The 27,866-nt window shown below is 39.2% G+C and overlaps 1 long non-coding RNA gene across 1 annotated transcript; it reads right to left on the bottom strand.

The window, feature by feature from the left end:
* LOC116436375 lies at positions 1–24,755 on the bottom strand. The gene is made up of 3 exons (XR_004236992.1): positions 24,652–24,755; positions 15,638–15,755; positions 1–411 (listed from the first exon to the last, which is right to left on the bottom strand). It is a non-coding gene; the product is annotated as an uncharacterized LOC116436375 (long non-coding RNA).
* Positions 24,756–27,866: the final 3,111 nt, after the last annotated feature.

The following is a 27,866-nucleotide window of genomic DNA, read 5'->3' as shown; positions in this document are numbered from 1 at the left end:
AGTGTTCATCATACTTTTTAGCTAGAAAAGGCAGTGACCGTAAACACATACAAATAGAGCAGAGAGATTTAACTTTAATGCAGAACTCATTAAACTATTTTCCCCATTTTCTGAGTGCAACTGATCTGTGATTACAGTTGGCAATATATACATATCCAAAGTGATTCTCCAAATGTTTCATACAGACGGCTTTCAGTTGATTCAGTCTGAAACAGCTTTTTCTTTTTTTGTGTGCTGCTGATTTTCAGTGTGTTTTTTCAACAAATGTTGTTGGTTTTCAAAGGGTTGTGTTGGTGTTTCTCTTCCTTATATGGTTCTATGCAAGCATATAAGCAGGACAAAGGCTTAATTGGGTTGGCTGTGGTGTCAATATTTGAAGTGCTGTAGAGACTGTCATCAAGCTTTCATTGTCTGCAGAAAAGGAGAAGAAGGACAACCTTATGATCAAACTAGTGGACTGTGACTCACGATATCAGAGTTCAATTCCTTCATCTAAATGTATTGCAATACAAAAAATCTAAGCCTCATTCTTTAGTTTCCATTTATGGTTGTCTTTACCCATCATCCAGTTGCTTGGTTCAATCCTTTTGTACCACATGAAGGAGGACAGTGGAGGTTAACAGTGAAAGGTTAACGCATTAGGGAACATGCTTTGAAATCAAATGACCTGAATTATTGTTGCGTTGATTAGTATGCAAGAGATATTGTGTGTGAGACAGCATCATCCTAAAACAGCCTCATCTAAGTGAAAGGACACAGAAATATTCACCCCATGGGCATTCTGAAATATTTTTAGCTTCATTGGTATGGAACCAATATCCTTGGGAGCTGGAATTGAATGTTCTTAACGCGAGGCAGAAGAAGCCAGTGCAGCACAATAACGAAATGTGACATGCCATTAGCAGAGTCCCAGTGATTCTTACTTTTCCTCGTTCCCCAAATAAATGTGCATTAGTAACAGAAATTTTCCTTTTAAGACGAAATGATTGAAAAGTAGAGACTATCAGGCCTAGACATCACTGATTTCAGGTGACATAATGGAGTAACCTGACAGAGCTGAACAAAATCGTGTGTGTGCAACAATCATAGATTTTCCAGTTGTAGGGTGTCACTGTTTTTTCCTGAGTTAGTGAAAAGTGAGAGAACAAGGACTGCCAGGGAATAGACATGCTTGATAGCAGGGGAAGGGAAAGTCTTAGTTGAGGGAATAGGCAGAGTACCTGATTGCAGACAGGCAAGAGAGAAGAGGAAGAAACTGGAATGGGATACTGGTAGTGCTCATCATACTTTTTAGCTAGAAGAGGACTGAAGCAATATGTAAAAGAGAAAATTTCATCTTCGCTGGGTAGAACAGCAGTAGGCTGCCAAAGGCATCAAAAAAAAAAAAAAAAAAAAAGGAAAGAAAAAAGAAAAAAATAAAAAGGAAAAAATATTTAAGGAAGACAGAAGAAAAATCTGGGAAGATGGAGAACTAAATAGCTGATCTGCCCCAAAGAGCCAGTCTCAAGAATCCTCTGACCTAAATTCATACTACCTTGTCTTGGCTTCTATTTGTTTAGAGCAGGAATACTGAGTATTTTTGTAGCTGTTTTTCCCCAGAATGATTTGTTTTATCCAAAGTGCTGGTCAAATCAAAAGCACTAACTCCTTTTCTCCATCACCTCTTTAGACATTTATGACTACAACAATGTCCCTTCAGCTTCCCAGAGAAATGAAACCTTGCACATCAGAGAGTGACAGCTTATTTCTTTCCTGCTGCTTTAACAGCTCAGTGAGCCTTAACAAAGTTGCTCTTTGCTGTACCTGACTTCCTTGCTCTGCCTTAGCATGCTGAAGAGCACCCTTGTTTCCAAAAAACTTTGGCAATGTGTCATAAATGGAGCTTTTCTTTACTGGCACTGGTAGGAGACAAGAATTAAATGTATTTCTTTTTTTACAGATACCTCTGACCAGTATGGCATACTCTCTCATATCACTGTCATCAAGGCTGCTAACCTCATCTCCAATGTGTACTAGAATTGCAACTGGTTCTGTAATACACAATACACATGAAACAAATAAGAATGACAAGAACTGAACAAGAACCTAGATAAAATTTATTGAAACTTCTTGTTGAAAATTTTTTAAAATAGCTTTACTCCTCAGGCCCATTTTGAAGTTGTGGTGTGGCGTTTTATTTTTTTGTAATTTATTTAGGAGTTTTTTTGCTTTGTAGCACTTTGTTTTTTCAGGGTGGTGAGGTTTTTTGTTTACTTTTTGACTAGTTCTTCTCTTGATTCTTCTCTCAGCTGATTATTTCCCAGTAGGCTTGCATATGAAAGTGACCGTAAACCGCTGCTGTACTTTGACACATATCAGCTGTAATCCATAAAGTTTTAAGTTTTTGAACAAAATAATTAAGTAATTTACAATCATGGCAAAGTAACTTGAAATTTCCTCAGCATTTGTGTGCCATGTGGTATTTTAGATGGATAAACCTATTGTGAATATTTAAAAAGATTTTGTAAAACTGTAAGAACAAGAAAAATACATGTGCACATGTTGCTATGCCAAATGTATTGCAGTTCCATTAAACTTATCAAAAGTGGCACAAAGCAATAATCAAATTGAAGTCACAACCAAGAATGAATCAATGAGTTCAATGATTTAACTTTCAAATTAATATGCAGGTAATCAAATCAAATTATGAGTTTGACACTATTTTAATTACTTTAAGTTAGTTTTTCTTGGGAAGAATTGAGGAGGAGCTAGATTTCTTTCATCTATGATCTATAGATAAAAATATTTATGGGGTAAGAAAAAAGTTCCCATAAGATGGAAAAGTACTTAATTTAAGTGCAGCTTCTCTCTCTTAACTTTGTTTATCTGAACATTAGATGAAAGGCAAGTTTAAAGTAGTAATATAGTCCTTTTGGGAGTGACAAAGAGAGGCACAAACCAGAGATCTATTCTGCTTTTCTAATCTTAAACATTCAGTTTAGGGCAAGGTGAACTGCCATTGGAAATCTCTCAGTTTGTGCAAAGAGTATGTGCATGATCAGCTTAGTCTGGACAACTATTTCAGGTATGAAAAATCCTGCTTTCGACATCCAACTTTTATTTAATTTTTATGGTTTGGTAAAATTAATCTGGGCCTGAGCGTCTGTTCTGGGCTTAGCCCTTTGACAACACAATTCAGAAAATACAAGTGATGAAATCCCTTTGTTCATCTTAGCAGAGAGGGACTAGATGAATGCCATTTGAATGTCTCCTCCTTAAATCTCAATGCTACACATTACTGTGGTTCTTATTCCACCCCCTAACTTTAGAACAAAAGAACCTTTTCAAAGAATTCACACAGAGGTGATGGATAAATCATACACATTAACTGCTTTTGAATAACACCATTTTAACCCGAAAAATCTTTTAATTCTGTGCTGTTTACCTTAAGAAAATTATTTAAGGCATTGTTTATGCATGTGCTGACACATGCATATAATTGAAAAAAAATAATAAGGAAGAAAAAATGAAGGCATTTGTCATCACACACAAAGAGACTGAATTCTACTTCATTTCTTCAGAGCTTGCACTCCAATGGATGTTGTTCTTTGTTATCTTTATGTAGACCACAAATTTAATTTCAGGACTGGTAACATTCAGGATATCTGATCAAATGGCAGGTGACTCACGCTGGCTTTACTAGTGATTCAAGCCTTTATTCTTCCCTTTTCTGTTTAATGAAAGGTGGGCAGATTTGACTGTGATTTACAAGAAAAGAGAAAGACCCTTCCTTATGGTGCAAAGACTTTTCTTCACCAGGATGCTATCCTGTCTGCTGTATCCTGTGTGTACTTCTGTGGCTTTGTAGGCAGTTAGGTAGACATGAATCCTCATGGCTCATCCCCATAGGAGGAAATCTTTAGTGTATGATAAAGAATTCTATGACTTTGTAGGCCTAATATTTGCAAAAGCATCAATATTGATTAGGGACATAAATACTCAGAGCGGATTTATAAGGGGAAATCATCATGTTGGCTGCCTACCTTACCATGATGGATGTTATAGTTGACAAAAACTCGTTGTTTACACAAATATTTAAAATCTGCACCTACTGAAAATAATTTTCACATATTTAACACTTAGGGAGTTGGGTACTTACTATTGAATCATACGGGGAAAGGCAGAATGTAATATTGTTTAGCATTCGCCTGGTAAACATTAGGTATTTAAGATACTTTTTTGGGTTCCTTCCACAATCTGTAGAGAGTGATAAACTGCTCTAGAGGGCAATTTATCCTGCCTAATTTAGACATCTCTCTTATGTGATATAAATTTTCATCTGAAGGAACCTGTATTTGTATACCGTGGAGCAGGTCTAGGTAATTAGCTTAGGCTTCGTAGTTATTTTTAAATGGCAAATATATCCAAGAGTTTCTGGCTAAGTCTTCTTCTAAATTTTTTTAATATGTCTTCCTCACACTGAATTTTCCTAGGCATAATTCAAACCTCATCTCACCCTCCTTAGAGATGAACCTAGGTCTGTTTAGGCATCTATATTGCAGACATGTAGTCTTTCAGTAGCCTAGACACCAATTTCTAGTGCCATCTGAGATGCCCCAGGGTATTCCATGTGGCTCTGAGTAGTGCTCCTGTAGCTTGTGTCATTCTGTCAGCATTTCATGCATGATTTGGACACTCCATAGTGTTGCAAATTTCACCATATGTTTGGGCAACTGAACAGAGCCTGTAGGGTGGAAGTCAGCTCCAGATTAAGACATTTAAACTCAGATGCCTGTATGTAGGTGTTTACCTGTGAGTTAAGTGCCTAACCTCCTGCTTTAGTCAATGAAAATTTAATCACTACGCTGGAGCCTGAAAAGCAACTCTGTTGACCCTCTGGCTTTAGCCAGACCTAGGATAAATTGAATTGCTCTAGATTGTACTTCCTATATTGACAAGGGACTTGAAGCCCATGGCTGAAAGCCAGACAGAAAGCTTAAGGGCATCTCAGATAGCACTAGAGGCTTGTGTGAGGACAAATGAATTGACTTAGTCTGTGCTGCTAACAGGACCTTGGACACTGCTGTACTGTACATGGAGACACAACATGTAGGCATATTATGTTAGCAGTAGTTTTATCTCAAACTGAATCACACCTTGAGGCTGGAGGAGATAAATCCTGTGCTTGATATATGGGTACATGTTTACAGGTATTAGATATTTTACCTCTTTAACGATGAACAGGGAATTGTGTATGCAGAAACATAATTTCTACAGTTTCAGACAGGATGGGCTGGGAAATCACTGGCAGAGCTGGAGTTTATGTGACTTAAGGAACACGACACAGACTTCTGAAACAGTAGACAAAAATCTAATAGACATCAACACAAGTAAAAATGACAGCGTGAAGCTGAAGGCAATTACTGACTTGAAAAAAGATATGAATTTAGTGACTGCACTTGGTGAGGCAGACCCAGCAAAGTCTGTGAGCAGCAGACAGATTGATGCAGATGAATGGTGTGATGACTCTGTGTTGGGAGGAAATACTGAACAAAGAGATTAGGAGGCGGTGAAAGAAGCTGAGTAGAAATACATCAGAAAAAGTTATTTTTAAAAGGAGAAAGGTTCCAATTTTGACACAGTGTGGGCTGAGGAAGTTCTATGGACCAATTCTGTGAAAAAAGCAATCATTTCTCATTTATAACCTTTAGCTCATGCACTGTAAAAAGCATTTCCTCTACCCAAATACATAGATCTCCATGTTTATTGCCAATGGTTTCGTTACTTAAGAAAATTTTGGCAAGGGAGGTTGACAAATGCAATTAGCAAATATAGCATAGACTGCTTTATATCAAATATTTTCAGAAAATTGCCCTTGAGGTTAGTGGGGAGAGTCTTGGCTCCCACTAGTAGAGTTGGCTCAGGAAGAATGAAGGAGGTGAAAAAAATGCCAGTCCACAATAACGACCCATCGGGAGTGCCGTATGCTCCATACCGTGTGCTGTCAGGGAACCTTTAATTCCAAGGAAATATGGATATTCATTTGTGTCTTGCATGTGTCAGACACATTGGAGCTGACATTAAAAAATCAAGCTAGGCAAGTGCTGTAGTGTTACATCTTACATTTAAATCATTGTGCTGGCAATAATTTTTTATTTGAGCCTATTGGGGTGTGAAAAATGTCTGGCCAGAAAACTCTTCCATGTCACGGCTCTATTAATAAAAGGAGATGGTATGGTGACTAAGACTGACAAATTCTGTGCTAGGTGTCCCATTGTGGGGTTTTTTCTGAGGTGGGGGGAGAGTTAGGATTTTTTAGGGGGACTACTTCATGGTTCTTGCCAGAGAACCTAAAAGAGAACAAATCTTTTTAACAGGCAAAGCAGGGAATTAATTCACTGATTTTTCTTACATGATAGGGTCGTTACATCAGTGCTGGCAGAAAGTGCAGAAAATACCTTATTCATGCTTTGCTTGAGAGTTTCCTATGCTGGGAAACCATTCATGAGAGCCCTGTGCACCTTTCTAATCTCCTGCCTGTGAATAGAACTGGACCAGCACAGGAAAGGGAATTATCATCCAACCCATAGTTTACTTGCATGTTCTCGATGGCCATTTAGAACTCAGATTTTACAGTATTACCTCCAGTTCTAGGTTGAAACTTCCTACACCTTGTGCCAGATTTTGTACAGGTACACCTAGTATGTTATAACCCAGCCCAACAATTAGTGAGAAAAAGGCAGGTTTATTACAGAAACAGTTAAGAAACTGTGGTATGGAAAAAAAATTCTCTTGGACCCTGGCCTAAATTTGTGTCAAAGAAAAGAAAATAATGATATGTCATAGTTGAGTCATATCACTAATATATGTTTCTCATCATTAGGTAATAGAGATGCATTGGCAAATCAGTATATCTGAGGTATCATCAGTCAATCACGGTTACCTTATGTGTGATCTTGTCTTCACAAGGCGCTGCTACTCAGCTGTTAACGCCTCTCCTGCTGAGAGGAGATTAGCGGTCCTTTGTAGGACACCAGCAAGGTAGAGACAAAGGGCAGAAATGTAACTAAAACTACATTCCTTACAGAGACATAATGCAACCTCATTTGCCTAATTGGACTTTTTCAGTCTGCTTTTGGCTGTTGGTTTCTCTCTTTTGTAACTAGTCAGATGTACACATAGGGACTCATATTTTTCTCTGACCACTGCAACACAGGGAACTAAAAGCCACTTTGAACTGCTGCCACAGCACTTCTTTGTGTTTGGGTTTTGCAGAGCCTCGAGGCTATTCCTTGCAGGAGAAACACAAGCTGAGATTCCTCATGAGTACATGGGGGATGCCTTCCCACAAATATCAGCTGTACTCTGTAATGCTTTGCCCATGTGACAGGAAGAGGCATGAAAATACTGTCTTTAATAGGCATAATTGTGTCACCAAACCCTCCATACACCTAGCTTTTGTCAGTAAGAAAGAACTCTTCTTAAATAGCTCACGTCATTGTGGGGAAACTTATCCACACTGGGAAAAGAGCAGCATCTACTTTCCTGTGCAACCAACTCAGCAGCACCTTTTCCACCTAGAAATCTTCTGGGTTTGTATCAACCCAAAGGCTTATATGCACAAACTGAAGCTGAAGAACAAGGAACAAGAAGGACTAGAGGACAAAAAAAAGAATCTAAATGTCCTCCAAACTGTCCTATGCATAATAGTTACATATTTATATGGTTTCATTCCCCTATTTAATTTCTTCCCCCTACAGGCTTGCTAACTAGAAGTCCAGCACACTTCATTAGTATTTACCTTCTACTGAGTGCTTCATTAGCCTTGGCATTGTATAGCTGAGGGGAAATAACCCATAAAGTGAAGTTTTGAAATGAAGAATGCTTAGGATGTGATCAATCAAAGAAATAGATAGTTTTATTTAAAGGACCGCAGGAAAAATTGACCTGAATGTTACTCCCAATCAACATAATATCTGGAAATGAACGGAGGTATGTCTGATTACTGCTATCCTTGCAGTTTTGCTGATAGTGTGATGCTCATGCTCATATCACCTTTTGGTTCTGCTGATGGAGGAGATGTTGCACTGTTATCCCATTTATTGGCAGGAGTAGTTACCGACCTTTGTGTTTTCTGTCAGCAGGTGCTCATTCTTACCATCCATAATGCACAACCCCGTTCCAGGCGTGCACAAGCACGTGTGTTATCATTTCTACTGATGGACTGGCAAAGGCAGCAGGGCATTGCACAGACACACTGTCCTGTGTAACGCCATGCACACTGACACATGGAAATCCTCCATACATGATCCATAGGGGAAGGGATCTATGTGCCGTCACTCTTTGCATGTCCATGATTCCCACTCTTGATGTGGTCCGGGAGGGGAAGTCTGCATGTGTGTGTGTGTGTCCATTTTAGGACATAGGCTCTGTAATGACAGAAGCCAGTACATGCTCACATTTAATTGATGGCATAACTTACTTTGGAGCAAAATCTGAGATTTTAGTCCCTGCTGACACAAAGAATGGAGAAGAGAAGGTCTGAGAGCACTAAACTGGAAGGGTGTAAAACACCATCTGCAATCCACTGTGAGACTGGGAGTCTTTTCAACTCTCTGTATCAATTTGCCCTTTCCTCCTCCTGTTCTTTTCCAGAGGACCTCTGGGCAGCAGGGATATCTCATTGTATATGTTTGTTTAGGTTTTTTTTTAGTTTTTAATAATATTGGTCTGATTTTGAATAGAAGTTGTAATTCTAGTAATGACTAATAATGATAAGAATTACACTGTGCAAAACAGTCGCTGCTGAAAAGACCTGCATTCACTGATTAGTGACCACATATGTTCAAACATGGAATTTCCCTTGGTGTTTGAATATTTCCTGCAACTTACTAATACATACATACTCTTTTTTCCTCCCCTTGGACAGCTCAGCTAAATTTCAGTCTTCAGGGGCTTCATAGATAAGCACACAGTTAGCTTTTCACTTCTTTTTTTTATTCTACTTTTCTTATGAGGTATGGCTTAGCTGGTTACTTTGAAGGAAGTGACTTGGAGTTGCACAGGCTTTTTTTTTCAAGAGCGTGCCTCTTGTCACTGTTATTGACATGAAATGCTGTGTATTTCAGCACTTAATTGGTGGCTTAATACAATTTCAGTGTTCAGTACCCTGCAATTCTGAGATTCACTTTGGCTGTGTAGAGGAAAATGAGAACATTGGGGACTGCATGTCATTCTTATATCAATAATAGCTGGAAGCTACAGTACCCAGGTCTTAAAAGAAAATGATGACACATGAGGCAACTTTGTTTTCTCATCATACCATTCCTTGAACTGTCATGAAATTGTGTGTTGTATGTGCATGGGAGATGTTGCAAAAGCAATGAGGTTCCTGATCCATGCACTTCCCTGTTGATCTTCCTGACACGGGAAGCAGGAAGAAAATAGGATGTTGTACCTCTCTGATGTTCCTCTGGAGGAGGAATATTAAAAAGCTCACATCTTTCGCAGTTAAAAACTGCTTTCTTTGTAAAGATTTAACATTGGATTTCCACTTGTAAAAGGTCCTATATGAATTCAGAGTGATTACTCTTCTTGAAAGGGGTATTCCATGTACAAGTTTAATTTGACCCTTGACATAACTTTGCAACTCAAACAGAAATCACATTAAAGCATATCCTCTGCAAGCCTTCCCTCTGCATAACACAATCAATATTCTTTAATTAAAGGATGATACTATTGATTCTAATTAAGCAAAATTGCCTACCTCATTCATTTACAGTTCATATGTGTTCCTAGAGACAAGATGATTTAGTGCTCTTAATACTGCTTTCCATATCCAAGAGAAACACACTTATTTAAAAAAAAAATCACCTCAACTCCAGCACCTGGTGCTGCACATGTCATTTTTCTCTTGACGAATGGACAATTTGATGTGTGTAAACATAATTTTAAAATAATAAATTATGTACATAGGCAATACAAATATGTAAACACAGGGTTTTGGAAAATTGAATTTAAAAATTTTGGAATCATTAGATTAATGAAAAAACCTCTGCAGCTTTTAATGACACAGTTTAACACATCTTGGAGATAATACTTTTCACCCCAAATAAGCTGTCAGGAAATAGTTTCTGTGAGGAGTGTGCAAGTATTGCACTCTGAGGTGTGCTAAAGGGAAAGCTTTGTGAGCATATTCATCATTGCATTTGAAAAGAGGAATCTTGGTTATATTGACACAACATGAAATTTAATGTAAACAATGGATGATTATTCTTATTCTTTTTTTGTGATGGGAACCAATGTGTAACCAAGGATTAACGACCTTTGGTTCTCTGAAAAGCTACATTTTAATTTTCATTGGGTGATAATTTAAAGAGAGAAATTTAAATTCACTATATATGGGAATATCTGAGTCTTAACACCCAGGACTGGTATGGCCTTAGGTTGCTTTGCTTAATTACACTTTTTAATGTTTTCTTTTTCTTTCCTAGGAAGAGCCATTAGACAGTAATTATAATATTATGATACACGCTGAAAAATATCTTGCCTGGGGGCTCCATGTGTGGTTTTGCAGAGGAGATATACTGTGTATCAAAGACTGTGAGAGTAATGGACTTGGAAGACATTAAGAATAGAGCACTTATAAGAAAATTTAAAATGAAATAAAAAACCCAAAAGCAATGAACAGCCTGCTGCCATTTAACGAAAGCAGTGAGGTTTGTAAGTGTTAGCTGGTGTACTTGATTTATTTCTGAGATAGATATGATCTGATTTATTTTCCTAGTAACACATCAGATAGGCTTAAAAGAATGGCTGTGGTATAATCTACATTGAAAATTTCAGCAAAGCAAATCTGGAAATTCCCAACAGTGTTTTATTGATACGTAATATTTTCCAGACACAGCTGGAGATGACCCTCTGAACCTGATGTTTGTGGACAGTGAAGGACTGGTGGGTGATATGATGACTTGAATTGTCTTGGGTGCAGTGATCATGAAATGATGGAGTTATCGATCCTCTAATAAGGAGGGGGATGAGCAGAACTGCAGCCTTGGACTTCCAGAGGGCAAATTTTGGCCTATTTAGGAGACCGGTTGAGAGTGTTCTTTGGGAGGCAGCCCTGAGAGGCAAAGAAGTCCAGGAAGGCTGAGAGTGCTGGTCAGCAGTGGCTGAACATGATCCAGTGTGTGCCCAGGTGGCCAAGGAGGCCAATGGCACCCTGGCCTGGATCAGCAATAGTGTGGCCAGCAGGACCAGGGCAGTGACTGTCCCTCTGTACTCAGCACTGGTGAGGCCACACCTCAAATCCTGTGTCCAGTTTTGGGCCCCTCACTGCAAGAAGGCCATTGAGGGGCTGGAGCGTGTCCAGAGAAGGGCAACGGAGCTGGGGAAGGGGCTGGAGCACAAATCTGATGAGGAGTGGCTGAGGGAGCTGAGGGTGTTTATCCTGGAGAAAAGGAGGCTCAGGGGGGACCTTCTCACTCTCTACAACTGCCTGAAAGGAGGGTGCAGCCAGGTGGGGGTTGGTCTCTTCTCCCAGGTAACAAGTGATACAACAAGAGGAAATGGTCTCAGGTTATGCCAGGGAGGGACGTTAGATTGGATACTAGGAAAAATTTCTTCACACAAAAAGGCTGTTAAGCACTGGAACAGTGGGTTGAGTTACCATCCCTGAAAATGTTTAAAAGAGGTGTAGATGTGGCATTTAGTGAAATATTTTACTGGTAACTTTGCAGTTGCTGGGTTAGTGGTTGGACTCAATGTTCTTAGATGTGTTTTCTAACCTAAATGATTCTATGACTTGAAGCAACACAGTTACTAAGGGTGGGCAAAGTTATGGCAAAGATTTTGGCATAGTTTTTTTAGGCAGACACATGGGATACTGAAATCTTGCCAAAAGTTCTGTTTCCATAGCAGTGGAAATGGGAAATTTTTTTATACAAGCCTGCTTGACTTACTGATTGTTTGAAATAAGCCTTGATCTTATAGCTAATTTTGCTGAGGGCAAAACTAATAGCTGTGTGGTAGTCAATGAACTACAGATGAATATGTTTCCTGGAGCTAACCATTCAGTGAGGGGATGTGGGTGATTTTATGATTTATGCCCTCTTATTTTAAAAGAAAACCAGAGCAAATGAAAAGCTATATAACACAGTTAGCATACTCAAGCTGCTTCTTTGTTGCAGAAATCCAGCATGAGATATTGTACAGTCTCTCTTCAAGCCATAAACCTACAGGGGTGGATTCTGAAAATAAGACACTGGGGACATGCCAATATTGTCAAAAGTGATCAATCTATTTATATGACTACTCCTGTTCTTTGGGATGTTGTATGAATAAATGGAAGAAGTAAACAAAGTTATGAATGATAAGGGATCCTTGGGCCCTAAAGTTGAAACGAAAACACCCTTTGAGGTTATGATTAGCTCTGTTTGAGAGTTCTGGCAGGCTAGTGAGGGAATGCTTGATTGAGCAGGACTGATAGTAGCACTCACTGGGTTTAACAGATAAAATAAGTCAGGCCGGCTCAGCAGCATGGTGCGACTCACACCCATGCAATTTAATTTTTTCTCCTAGAGACATGACTTTTTCCATATATTCAAGTGAGTGAAAACTGTCATTTGGTCAGTCTGTGCCATCCCTCACTGATACAATGGATGGTCTAGGATTGTGGACTTTGGTCATGACTGTGCCAAAGATCTTGCCAGCATTAGCTGGGAAGGATAATCATGCACCAGTGCTTGAAACTGTATGCTCATCCTGTTTATTTTTTTTTAACATAGGAATAATCAAGGTTATCATCTTCTCTTTGCAGTTTTGTCAGTCAATTAAATCAGACAGTAAAGAGTTGATTCTGTTCCCTGCAGAACCTTGGGTAGATTCAAAGAACAACAGATAAAGTGTAGCCACTGAAGAAATGAAAAACAGGGAGCTATTACCAAGAGATCAAGATAAGGGGTAAGGTACCTTGCTATGTAGCAACATGTATCTGCAAGTTTCTACTTATATATAGTCAAATTGTGTCCCCAGATATAGATAACTGAGATAAGCCCTTACACAGGTACAGACCAGCACAGAAAATAAACTGTTTGGTACCTGAACAGTGATACCATCCCTACAGAAAGTGAGAGCATTGGTTTGGAGGAGACAGTGGTGTGCACTAAACTCAAACCCATTTGGCTGATGGCTGCATTTTGCAGCACAGTATCTCATAATATCTTATCTCCAATTCCACCTATTCTTTGTTGTCTGCCCTTGTGTTTCCTGGTGCTGCAGCCAGCTATCTGATTCGTGATGAAGAGACTCATGTGGCACTAAATTTCAGTTGTGCATTGATCTTGCCGGGAATTAGTAAGAAAAAAAAAAATCAATTGGAGCATCTTGGTTACCAGCCAAAAAAAAAGGATGTAAGTGACTCATAGTTACTGTATGATGGGTCAGCTTAGCAGGTGCTCTGGATAACTGACATGAGAGGCAGTGATAGTATTGACAGGAACATGGATGCTTTTCGGACTGAAAAAGGAAGAAGGAGATTGAGACATCCATGGCCATGCCAGAACCGCTGACTTTTTAACACTTTCTCAATGAGGGTCACTGCATTTTTTCATTGGAAGGCTGGTCTGTGGAGTGAATAGATACCTGATATGTTGCTTTTGATAACCTGTACCAAATGCTTATATGTAACCAGACTGTGACAATTAGAGGATAATTTGTGTAGATGAAACAAAATGTTCAGTGATAAAAATAATACACCAATACAAGCAATTGGGCTAGGAAAAAAGCCTGTTATATTTTTCATTAATTCAAAAACTTAGAACTTTTTATTCATTTGTAGATTCATTGTATTAAATCACTCTGAAGTTTGTATATGGGTTTACAGGCTTGACTTGACATGGCAGGCATAAGGAAGAAGAAAAAAACTGCCAAGGGCAATTTTCTGTTTTCTGGAAAGTATAGATAATGTGCGTGCCTAAAGCTTAATCAGACAGTCTGAAAGAAATCAGGTTTCAGACTTCCTTGCTTGCAGAATTGTCTGCTTATGCTGGTGAAAGTGGGCTGTGCCAATCCATTGCACCATGGGCTCACTCTGCTTTGTAATACACTGGGCAGAACCAGGTTTTCTTGTGTACAGTTCCTGCCACACCGCCTGATCTAGTCAGTGGCATCCCTGCTGCTGGCAGAGAGGTTGGGACTAGCTGATCTTTAAGGTCCCTTCCAACCCAGAAGATTTTGTGATTATATGATTCTACGAATACTCAGAAAGTGCATCCACCCTCACTGTACCCTGAAGCAGAGCACACCAAGGACACCCCATGGAGGACTTGGAATCCTCAAAGCTAGGTTTTATTTTGGAACAAGCTATGAGGATGACCCATGAAAAATTTCTTGCTTTATGTCTCCTCCACATCTTGACAGGGCTATTTTCTCCCAAACTTTTCAGTGGTTTCCCATTTTCTGTGGGTACTGCAGTCTCCCTTATGTCTGGGTGTCTCCTCTTCTGTGTCTTTCCCAGAAGCCCAGAGGTTTCTTCTGGCTCAGGATCCTCAGGTACTCTTTGGAAAAGTGCCCTTGTCTTTTCTTCCCAAAGGGTGGCCCCAGGGTGAAGTATCAAGGAAAATGTGTACTTAGTCTACGCCAAGCAACAAAGTGTTGCAAGTCAGAAAAACACATCCACCTTCTGTGATGAGCCATGGATACATGTATGTGCTACTCATATACAATACAAGAGAAAAGATATTCTATCTCATTCCAAATGGATTGGGTGTAATTGCCTTAAGGAAAATGTACAGAAATATGTGCTAATATTTATGAGCTATCTCATTTTCTATACAATCTCCCTACATACCAATGCTCTAAATAGCAAAACTGCCTGGGGAGTCTGTAGATTTCTATACTGTGTATATCTCACAGCCCCTTGTCTTTTTAGGGATAAGATGTAGGTGTGCACCACGTCTCTGTGAACCCTGGTTTCCATTAGTAATCAGGTTTTGCACGTGCACTGGAATGGAAGACAATTTTGGGGAGAAACTTTTAACTACTCATAATTGAAATCAACATTTAAACAATATGATGTTGTGTTATTTCGTTTTGGTTTTTTGGTGTTTTTTTTTTTAAAGCAAGAACCTTTGTGTTATTATTGGAATACACTGGACCAAATTTATCTGCTGTATAACTCCTTGGTTTCAATAAAATTGCTGAAGGTAGCAAACTGTCCCATTTTTTCCAGCCAAGTGTTGAATTCCAGCCTGTTATGACTTTTCACTTTTCAACTAAGGGTGTTTCTCTCAACAGTAGGCAGGAAATTTTATACTTTGCTTTTCAAGAAACCACTTTGATTTCCATGCAACAGCTGATGACCTGGGAGAAGCTTCCAGTCACGTTCTATGTTGGCAATTGCAAGGGCTGTAAAAAAAACAAACAACAACTTTTTGTTTTGCATGAGATTCAGGACAGGAACTGAGTGAGATTTATGCTTGCATTTCACATGGCTCAGTTGAGTTGCTTCATCCTCTAGGCTAAGATACCAGTGTCTCTCAGTGCTTCTCCTTCCGATGCCCCCATGTAACTTGTACCATCATTCACTCACCTCTATCCTCTTTTCCCATCTCCATATTTTGGGAGATGCAAAAGCAAAAGGAAAAGTAGTTTCCTTTACCTCAGCTTTGTTAGACTGGATGTCGGCCCATTTTTTTTCTCTTGTATTTCAGGGTGGAGTAGGAGCTGTCAGAGTATGTCCTCCTTTTATGCTTTTCAGCCACTAGATGTCTCTAATGCTGTAAAAAATTCAGAAAAAAAGGCATTTGAACCCTGGTAAACAAGGAAAACAAAGTTGGAAGTTGATGCTTGTGGAAACTGTATCTTTGTGCCATGGTTCATTCCTCTTTCCCCTATAAATTATTCTTACTTAAAAAAAAAGCCACTCATCTTTATCTCATGATAGTCACATACTCTTTCCCCTTATTTCCTAAGGCAAAATATTAATGTACTAATTTTTCAAATGTCCTCCTTCTTTACTAAATTTCCATCTGGGAAATAGGTAGTCAGCTCTCACACCTGTGCTCTTGCCTCCATTTTTGAAATCAGGCTTGGCTTTTGCAAGGGATCTGAGATTATTTTCCTGTCCAAGTCCAGTGGCATCCCATAGATGTTAACACAGTGATATGCTCGGATATAGAAGCTCCTAAGTGAATTGAAAAGGTCTGTCCTTAGATTTTGTCTATATTTTATGCCTGGCTACTTCTCCTTGAAACAGAGCCAAATTTTTTAGGCCTGAATAATAGAAGATTGGCTCCACAGAACTGAGACAAGGCAGACATTGACTTGGGTTAGCTGCCAACACAGAGGTCTCGGGTGTAATTGGATATGTTGGTTGGCAGATATGATGCAGGACCTATGTTAGACCTCTGTGCTGGAGTGGCAGCTGGTATCCAGACAGCATACTCCAAAACATCTCAAAAGATACTACTTTGTGTGAGCAACCAAGTCCAGTCCAAGACACCTAAACCGAGCACTGGTGTCAGGATTAACTTCACCCAAATTTAGCCATCTAAAGTCTAGTCCAAGCTAATCATTCATCTAGGTTGGGCTCAGCTGCCCACATAAAAAGGGTTTTGTATGATTAGAGGTGGTTCAAGATATTCCACCTGGTCACCCTCTACTGTGTCAGAAGAACTTGCAGGTCCCATGCCGTAACTTCCAGTTCCTTATGGACATCTTATGTACCCTAGGGCTTCTGAAATGAGAGGAAATACATATATGGGCATCTTCCACCAGCTTCCTTTGCAGACAAGTGTGAGAAAAAAAAGGTAAAGTGAGATCCAGAGAGGAGCTCATTTTAAGGAAGGTTTCTTTGATGGTAGAAAGAATTGTTCCATAAAGCTGCCTCTGATTCTCAAATAAGGTAGACCAATTATACATAAATATTTTATAACAGGTACCTAACACTTAGAATCTAGATGGAATGAATCTGCAACAATCTCATATTTCTGAAACCAAAAATCCACCATTAAATATTTCTTGAGACACAACTGTTCTATATATTTTGGCTGTGATATTTCCAGTCTAAATCCCATCTTGTTTGCTTTTACCAACAGACCAATGATCATACCCTATTTTTTCCCCAATATATAAACACAAAGCTACTTAAAAAGTGCCTTGGACCATAGCCAACAGTGAGGGCTGTGTACCTTCAAAGAGCAAGCTGGAATGTCAGCATCTTAGGTGCCCCACATTACATGGAATAAATTAAAGCCAAGAGGGCATAACTTGAAGGTTCAGGGTGAGCAGATTGGAAATGGCTTACCAAGTTAAGTCTCCTGGCCCAGCAAAATTCTGGGAAAATCTGGGACAAGGAAAAGTGAAAGTTTCTCCAATATGTGGTTTCCAAATGGTCAGAAAATTGTCAGTGGCTGACTACTGGTATGCTTTTAGCTGCACAAGAACAGCCTATAGCACAGCACATTTGAACAGAGCAAACCCAAGTTAAGACAGCAACATCCTCGTTCTCCTTTGTCTTCAGGGCAAACTTGTCTGAAAATGAAAAACTGGGGAGCTAGAAACATCTATATGTGGAATTTGATTGCAGGATAAGAAGCAGTAATAACAGCTAGCTCCTTTATAAATCAAGTGATATCAAAGTAAGTTGTTTAGCAGCAGGAGTGAGAACGGTTGTCCTACTGCCCTTGCTACAGAGTTCAAAGCCATAGAAGAGGCTGAAGAGAAGGCAGCCTACGGCTGCTGGCTGCTGATGGTGGCTTGGCTACCCTGCTTCCTATCATAATTGTTGTTTGAGGATGTTAATTCCAACCAGTATTTAATAATATAGTTTTTTCTTTATTTAGGTGGTGGTTTTAGTCAACTGACAGAGATGAACAATGGTCATTCAGAGAACCCAATAAACTTTTTCACTCTGGTTTTTGTTCTGGTTTACAAATAAGTTCCTATAAGTACACATAATTGTAATTTACTTTCTTTTTTTCTCTTTTTTTCCTGATTAATATCAAGGACAAGTTCAGATTTTTTTGGCTTATTTTTGATTTAGAGAGAGTGAAATGAGCTTGAAAGGCAGCATGTCTCAGAAGAAGCAGATGCAACAGATCCAACCCTATGAACACAATTTTCTAAACATCTGCTATGACTGTAGAGTACTAAAACCAAAAGTTGAATACATTAACGGCTCAGTACACACAAGAATATGGCTTTCAATCTATTAAAAATTGCACCAAACACAATTACAGAAAATAAGACTCATTTACTACAATAGAACTAGGCCAGGTGTTTTTCCACTAAAAATCTGTGGGAAAAGCTGAAGTGGGGCATAGAACTGACCTCATGTTTTGGTTGTGTGTGCAAAACTGCAGAGAATTCCTTTTGATTACACTTCTGTAAAGGTACTGCAGAATGGAGTTGGAAGCTATAAACTACAGGATATAAAACTACATGACCTGGCACTACCTGGCTTTCAACATCCAGACACTCACATGGAGAGGGAGGGATTACAACCAGTACCTTATTCCACAGGCTGCATTGGGTAAGAAACTAGAGGAAGTTTGTGGAAAGTTATTTCTCTGTGACTCAGCAGTTTAGATTTTGCCACCCAAAGGCACATGAGTGCTTCCTCTAAACGAGGTATGGTTTCTTGGTTGAACTGCCTAGAAAGAAGACATCTGAAATGGTAGAGAAATGTCCCTTCTGTGTATTTTCCCCTATCTCCTATGTGGGTCTCATCAAATCTCTTGCCTTTGGCATGCGTTCAGATCAAGACCTGAGTTCCTCAGTCTGAACTGTCAGACACGGAGGATGACAGTCCTGCTCTGTTGCTAGTTATGTGCACGACACACTCCAGTCTCTGTATGTGTTCCTGGTTAGCTGTGAAGGCCTCTCTAACCACCATTTGTCCATAATATGTTATAACAGGGAAAGAACAACACCACAGGGAGATAAATGATGCAGGAAACACTGTGCCTGGGATTGCATTAAATGGCATTGGGTCACAATGTATATGAAGCAAATGAAGGAAGAGGCTGGTGCAGAATGGATTATTGTCCTCTAGATTTTAATAAAACCCAGTAACCTTCCTGGAATTTTTTGACCATATAATGTAATACTCCCCTCATACACTCCCTGTACAACACTAGCAATATTACCTGTCTCCATTAATCTCAGTACAGATTTTGAAGTATTTTGCTGATCTCACTGGACAAACTTATAGGGGTTCATTTGACATGTAGACATATACATTGTTGAAGCTAGTTTTCTTGGCTTCCTTCATACTCAGTAGAGAGTAACTGCAAATTATAGGGTGTGATTAATTTTGCCCTAAAACCAATCACATGTATCTGACTTCTTCTCAGTTACTTTAACAGGAGATAGTTTGAGATGACTGGTTCACATGTTCATGACAATGTTATAAAAGTCTCAGGATAGGTGAAAAGACTACACTTTTTCTGTCAATCACTATGAGGCCTTTAGTAACATTTTGCTTCTTAAAAAATCCTCCAACTCATATTCAGTACAGTTAGTAGAAAGGAGTTGGAATGTCTCCTGGAAGACTAAGTACCTGTGATTTATAGGCAATCCTTAATAGGAAAAATGGCCATATTTCATTTTCTAAAAGAGAAAGATAAATAACTCAATAATACTTGCTGACCATGTTTAATCTAGAGAAGAGCAGACTGAGTGGGGATCTCATCAATGCGTACAAATATCTCAAAGTCAGGTGCCAAGAGGATGGTGCCAGACTCTTTTTGGTGGTGCCCAGCAATGGGACAAGGAGCAATGGCCATAAACTAAAACACAAGAAATTCTACCTCAGCATGAGGAAGAAATTCTTTACACTGAGGATGGCAGAGCACTGGAACAGGCTGCCCAGGGAGGCTCTCCATAGAGGTTCCAAACCCACCTGGACTCATTCCTGTGTCACCTACTGCACATGACCCTGCCTTGACATAATGATTGGACCGGAAGATCTAGAGAGGTCCCTTTGAACCCTAGCAATTCTGTGATTATGTGATATAAGGCTTAGAAATTATTTATTGTGTATTTTCCCTCTAGTTTTCTTTTTTTCTTATTTTTTTCCCCCATGCAAAAGTCTCCTTGATATACCTCCCCTTTTCCATTTCGGCTGAGTTCCACTCTGTACTTCTTTTCCAGATTAATTTCATATTTAGAAGTGAATTTGACGTGGTATAGAGCACTACATACTTAAACATAGTACAGTTTAAAAAATAATTCTGGTGCATTCCCCCAAAACTGTTAAGCCACAGATAAAATCCTGATATTTACAAACAAAATTCACAAGATGACAAGTAATTTTCATGAATTCTGATGAAGAGGTTTTGGGGATTTTCTCCTCAAAGAGAAGAGTGCTAGAGTAAAGGCAACATCAAGCCATCTAATAAAAAATGCATTTTTGCATCTAAAATGTCTTAATTTTTCATAAAAATGTTTTCTAACCTGTGCTTATTTCTACTTCTTAAGAATACTATAATTTTCCTAGGGTCTTTCTTCCTCTCCAAAACATTTGCCAAGTGTCACTGCTGTATGGCAAAGGATTTTTTCTGAGGGCCGGGCACAAGCAGCCAGGGAAGAGAAAGTACAAAGAGATGATGCAAAGGAATGTAATCAGAATTTATTCAGTTGTTTTCTGAATAATGGTCCTTGCTTAAAGGAAATTGCCAGAAGATAAAAAGACTCAATGCAAAACTGGTGACAATATCTTTGAGAAAACCAAGCACAGGTCTCAGGAGACACTTACATTGCTTTGGAGTGGCCATGGATTGGGCTTAAGACAGTTTTTTTTTTTTTGTTAGGAAAGATTTACAAGAATGTGTTCCATGATTACTTTTTTTTTCATTGTCAGTGCTGGGTTTTTCTCAGGATAAGCCATTCTTGTGGTACTAATTTGCTAGAGTTAGGAATATGCTTTCTCCATCACCTAAAATATATGCCTATAACCAGATGGAAAGGTGAAGAAATGCTGGTGGTTTTTGAGATGGCTTATGCCCTAGGGCAACAAGGAGTCTGGAGGTATCGCTGAAATCATTGGACCAGGACAGGAACGAATCCCTGCTAAGTCAAATGGAAAAAAATAATAACAAAGCTCAAGTGCATCTGGGAACTGTCTTCAGGGGAAATTTCCTTTGCATAGCACTAAATTTCTCTGTCTTGTTTATATTAGCCTGCAAATCCTAATTTCAGCTTGGCTCCAGAAGAATCAGCCTACATTTCTTCATTGTTTCTTTCAACTGCCTTATATATCATACTAGAGTGATATCCAGAAAGAGCCTTTGGTCTTCTTTTTTTTGGGTTTGATTAGCCTAACAAAGGTTGATACAAAAGGCAGCTTTGGAAGAATGAACATAAATGCATGGGGCTTTTCCATTCTCAGGAGACTGTAAGTGATCTCACTACTTTCTCAGGCTCAAATAAGCCTGCTGGCATTCAAGATGAAAACTCTGAAGATTTTAAAAATTACTGCTAACAGTGTCTCAAATGACCTGTTCAATATCCTTAAAAATTAAGCAGAAGTTGGGACCGAAGGGAGCTGTAATAGGCAACTTAGAGCCTTCATTGTGTTGCACTTCAGAGAAGGGATTTCCAGGTGCATTGCTTTATAACTGGGTGACTGCTGAGAGCACAATCGGTAACAAATTTCAGCTTTTTTCCGCCCTCTGTGTAACACAGTAAATCGTTTCACAAAATGGAAAGTCTTGCTGAGGACTGTAAGCCACTGGGAGTATTAAAGTAACCTTGTGGCTCTGATTAACAGGCTTCCAGATGCTAGATTAATGAGTGGATCTGAAAAGTTTACATCAGCATAAGCTTCACTCTTGCTGAAAGCAGTAAGCATTTTGCTAGTACACTGCAGTAGAGATGAGTGAAGCCTTAGCATGTGGAAGACCACTTTGCAAAAAAACCTCAATATAACAGCTAGACGCTGAAATGTGTGCTTTTTCCTCCAGCAACAAAGCCTCTGCAGGATAAGATAAATCCCCTTTGGCTGCTAATTTTGGTCTCAGAAGTGCAGTGTGTTGTATGGCTGTTTCATTTACGGCGGTATGGTCGAGAAGAATGGTTTCACAGAAATAAACAAATAAACAAAACTGCCCAAAAACCCTAATGAGCAAAGATAATAGATTCTGCCTAGTAGTGGTGAGAAACTTACTTTGCTCCATCTCCTTCCTTTCATGCTGGAAAAGACCTCAGTAAAGCAAAATGCTGACTTTGAAAGGAAGCAATATACCCTAAACATAGACACTTCTGAAAGATGCTGGACAAGATGTTTCTAGAAAAGGATGACAGGAGGCGACAGCAGGGAAGACTGTATAGGGTTGCAACAAAATTAATCTTATCCTTTTCTACTTGATCATGCTATAGGAGAGCTCTCATCTGAACATATGACAATCTCATTACTTATTTTTGTGCAGAGGCCAAGTTAATGTTTCTACTTAGAGTTCAGTGGCTGATTAGTTCAGGCCAGTCAATGGCAGCCAAACAACGGAGCACAAGCTTGGTGATAGGTGTCACCCCCAGTGCCATTTCTACGCATTGCCAAGCAAAGAAAACTGTGTGGGAAGTACCCTGATGTTCAGTACCAGGTAGGTACCCTGGTCATTTATCTCAGAACAGCTCATGTAGTGCTGTGAAAGGGCATTTCATGGGTGCCTAATTTTCCTTGTGGATTTTGCTCCCTGTCTCTGGTCAGTTATTTTGCTGAGTCCTTAAATGAACTTCAGCGTTGCTGCTTGTGCTCAGGTAATTTATCTGTCCAAAGAGGCAGCTTTGGCTGTCAGCTCACTCTATATATTTTGCTGTACCTGCTGCAAACTTGTTTTATCCTCAACAGTCAAACTATTCCTTTGTGGAAATGAAATACTTACCAAAAAATGGCAAAAAAATATGATACCCTTACCACAGCAATTTATTTCCTGTTCAAAAAGTAAATTTACTGGTAAGATGATTAACAGACTGCTGTCTCTAGGGTAATTTTGATTGGATTCATAAATGTTTGGCTGACATTATTTGTACATTCTATACTGAGCAAGATTAAGTCCTGTTACTGCTTGTATTCTGTGCTGTGGAGTCCTTTTAGCTAACCAAGAAAATGCTGTTGTGGTACCTGCAGTGTTTATTTTTGTAAAGCTTCAGAACAAGCATTCCATGCTGTTTTTTCCATATAGGATGAGAGAAAAGAACATTGCAGACAGCAAGTGATAAGATTGGCTTTTGAAGGGTACTTTGTCAATTTTGATGTCAAAGTGACTTCAAATTAAAATAGATAGGTAACAATTCTGCTCATTCCCAAGGGGAAGAACGCACACAGCAGCAAGACACCTACTATGTGAACAACAGAAGAGCCTCATGACAGATATAAGGTTGTGTATTTCATGTTAACAGCAGCTCTTAGCAGCGCTTGTCTCCCAAGGCTGCCTTTAGTCCTCTGAGGTTCCCAAATGGAACTGTCTCCAGTGCCCCATGGAACTCATTGTCCTATAGGTCACTGCAAATGTGTCTTACAAAGTGTTTGTCCAACCTGCCTTTCCCCAAAGAGCTATCTTCTTCACAAGTAAAAGAATGAAATAATATCCTGTTTTGACCTGGACTTTAGAATGCAGCAAGCCTTCTCTCACCCCATGTTTTGAAACTAATGCTCACTAGGCTTCGTGCTGTGAACTTATTTCCCCTCCTGCAAGCCTGTGCCAGCTTTGAGGCAGCGGAGTTACCCCAGGGTGGAAGGAGGAATGAGAAAATGAGTGTTTCCAATCGCTCGCAGGCAGTGTTCGCAGCTGACGCTGAGCTCTGCCATCTGCGTGCTTGGTGTTTACAGTACTGACTGCGGTGAAAATGTGATCGAAGAGCAGCTCAGTAACATTTTCTGTTGGTCGATTTTGTTCCAGAGCAACTGCTTCCAGGGCCGATTTGGGATTTCACCTGAACAAGTGAAGTCATCTCAGGTTCTAATTTTATCTTCTCTCCTTCAACCAGTAGCTGTAAATGGCATTTTTCAGTCTCAAAAGCACCTTAGCTGTGGAGCTGACAACAGTCCTCTAGCAAATAATGATATAAAGGAAAGTTCAGGGGCAGAAATCTCACATGAGATAAAAAGTTATTTAGTACAATAATTGAAGATTGAAAAACCTTGTCAGCTTGCATATATGTCAGACAATTTACCATCTGTGGATTAATCCCTCTGGTCTCCAAAAGTACTAATATAGGTAGTTGTAGGAGAGTTTGTCTAACACATTTGCTCCCTGTCAAGCATTATTTGCTCTTTTCATGTCACTTCTGGATAGGCTTATTCAAATACAAATGATACAGACATATCAGTTCCAGCACCAGAAAATTTTTTACAATGGAATCATTGCTTGATGGACTTAGGGATTTCAGTCTCTATTTCACACACTGATCAGCTATTCCATTCCCAAAACCTACCTGTAACCACTGACTTTAATGAACACAGGAAAACAAGAAAACCAGGCCATTACAAAGCAAATAAACTGTTCTTTGATATGAGAAAAATAGATGATGCTACTGAATACTCTTGAAAAGATTCCTGTAATGCTTTGAATATTTTGGAATCACTCACTCCTAGCAATTATTGGTTATTTGCTGTTTACTACCAGACTTGCAATGCTCCTCTCAGGGCTTGCTGAGCTGGGTTGGAGTCACCTGGAGAATAGTAGGAAACAGCACTGGGACCTCAGCAGTCAGTGGTCTCTGTGTTGGAACAGGGAGCAGTTGCTTCTTTTGCTTTGTTCTTGAAGCACAAAACTGAGATCCTGTCAAATGTGACAAGATAGAGCAGCCCTTAAACTAAGAGGACTTTTGGACATGGATGAATTGTAGTTATGCATCCTATGAGAAGCAAGTTAAACATGTCTGAGGATAAAGAAGGCCCTCTGTGCCTGTTGAGGGGAAATTCTTGAGTGATTTTTTGCTGTGTCCACAATAAACACAAATTTCAGACATACAGTTGAGCAATGTGAATCAATTTTTCTCAGGTATCTGTGGACAGACCTTGATAATGGTGTGAAATCCTAATAAAACTAGACAGTATCTATTAATGGAATGCATTTTTCATGAAAAAAAAATGAAGCTTTGTCAATGCTAAAATATTTTTCTCAGTTGTCTGTTTTAGCAGCTTCAGATGTAAAAAGCAGCGAAAGCCATTCAGAGAATGCTAAATCGCTTTGATTCAACATGAAGTGTTCTGCTTCAGACCCACTTTCATTCCAAATAAAGCTTAAATCTGAAATTAAACCTTTTGCTTTAGGATTGAATAAGCTCCTGAGTTTTAAAAAAGGAAAATTTAGACAGATAAGAATATACATATACATGTAAATGTAAATATAAATAGAAATATAAAATATATAAACATAAACATAATTTTGGCAACAGTCAATATAGCAGAACAACAAAAGTCTCTATAGAAAGAAATTCTTCCCTTCTGTGAAAGTATGTGGGTTATCTGATTCCCTTGCCTTTTCTGGCTCCTTGGTGCTGATGTTTCCAAACACTGTGCCCACATGTGTGACTTCATGTTGCTGCTTGTCCTTACATCATAATCCAGTTCACCGTTGTCTTAATAGTGCTGTTAAAAATGTCGGTGAGATTGTTCCACACATCTGATTTCTTTACTGCCTGTCTCTTCACAAGGCTTACAGTGATGAAGGACAGTGGAAGGGAAACACCAAAGCGAGCATATTGGATTATTTAACTCTATGATCCAATAGGAAATACCCAAAAGAAAGTGAATGAAATTAGATTTCTAGGTTAAGATATTTTCCCTAAGTAAAACATAAAATTATTTTCATGTTGTTAGTGTAATTGAGTTTCAGACCCTGAGAATATTCCCTGGCTTAGGAAAATAAATAATGGATTTGGTAATAGGTAGCTGAAGTCGTGTTTTCCGTCACTGCTGAGTGGCTGGTAGGTTGCTACTACATAGAGCCATGTAATAACCTTGCAGTGAGGTACCTGTGCATGAAGTGGACCTGGTAGCAGGTTAGGATAGGAGATAACCTTTTTCTTACTCCTCTCCTGAAGCTGAACAACCATATTTCCAGCAACAGGCCCAGCGCAGGAGACAGAGCTGAAGAAGGATCCTGAACTGCACTATCAGTGCCATTTCCTGACCCCTTTCTCCAGGAACTCATGTTCATTTTACATTCGACAGGGTAGCATCAGCTGAGGGAGCAACCTTTACCCATAAACACAGAAGTCCTCTCTTTGATTCCGTTCTACCAGCTAAACAGAGAAATTGTGTAAGGGGCAAGAATGAAAATATTAATTGGTGATGGCTGAGCAATAGGCTGGTGACAGGCCTGGGAATTCAGCCCAGATTTTCCAATTTCCAGATCAGTGGTTTGCCCACTTACCTCTGCTGTTTTTAATTCCCAATAATCATATTCCACTGTGTTAAACTGCCATCAGTCAAGATCTGAGATCTCACTAAACATTGTTTATATCCAGAGATGTGGCTCTAACATCTTTGGGTACAAAGGTGTATCTGAACATTCATCTTGACCTTATCTCTTTTTGGTAGATATCCACAATGAAAGACTCTGGGTTGATGGCTAAATTATTAAGAGATTTTATTCTGAGATCCTTGATATATTATTCAAAGACAGACATGTGCCTGGGGTTTATATATCAGAACATCTGATTTTCTTTCTCAAATTATACAGCAGCATTTCTGGTTTTCAGAGCCAGAAGATGAAGAACAACCCCATCTGACCTTATAATCACTTTGAAAGCTTAAATATCGGATGAACACATTTTGGAAAGAGCTACAGCCTATATTAATTTTATACAATTTTGTACAAGGGGAAATTTCAAGCATTAATGGCATGGAGACATTTCTGGGAGGGTTTCTTTGAGCCATAGAAACTGGAAAAAATCTTGCAAACCCCACTCCTCACTGTTAACCAATTCGAGGAGGGAGAAAAGAGAAATTAAAGTCCAAAGGTTTTCTTTTGTCTTCATGATATTCCTCTCAATTCCCAGACACTCTCTTTCCTGTCTGAGACAAGAGGCAATGGGATTTTAATGAAGGAGATGAACAGACAATATGTTGGAGAAGGTTGGCCTTTTATTACGCTGTAGGCACAATAGATTTCCAAAATGTCAAAGTTCATGCCAGAGTTAATGCTTGTAAAAGCACAACTAATTGATGCAGATGTCACTGTGGTCTGTGACGTGCATGTGTCCAACAGCAGCTCTGCTTCTGAAGGAGCTGGGTAATATCTGTAAGATATTTGTAAATATCTTACAAATGTCATCAGTTAAGTCTTCAGTGATACAAACTGCAGAGATCAGTGGATCTGGGAGATGGTTTCCCAAGAAAATCAGTATTTCTTCCTCTAGTAATATCAAAAAGAAACGCCTCTGTTGAGTCTACAGTTCTCTATCTTTTGGATCGCAGATTTTACTGCAGGACATATACAGTGAAGAAGCCTAACCTTGAAGTGTGGCAGCCTGTAACAATAGAGCAGCGATGTTAAGCAAACAGAGTCTCATTGGATGTATTTATTCACTCATCTTAAACAGAGTACTTGGCATTTAACAATTTGGTATGGCATTTCAGTGATGATTCATGAGGAGTGTTTTTAACACTAATTATATTTGAAGCAGATCCTGTGATCCCCAAAAGCCACCCATTCACACACTGACCAGGATTTCTTTTTTTGAAGATCTACTGAAAAAAACCCCCAAACCGATAAGACTATGCTGCCATCTTTCTAGATCATGTTCATCTCACTTTAGGTTTCTAAAATGTAGGTGTCTGGTCTGAGCTACCTGTACATCTTATTGCTATACCCAAAGGAGAGATATCTCCACATAGTTCATTCATCCCACAAATGGAATGAAACTGTGTCAGGGGA

Source organism: Corvus moneduloides, chromosome 2 (genome assembly GCF_009650955.1).
Source record: "Corvus moneduloides isolate bCorMon1 chromosome 2, bCorMon1.pri, whole genome shotgun sequence".
NCBI lineage: Eukaryota > Metazoa > Chordata > Aves > Passeriformes > Corvidae > Corvus > Corvus moneduloides.
This window is presented reverse-complemented; position numbering and strand designations above follow the sequence as displayed.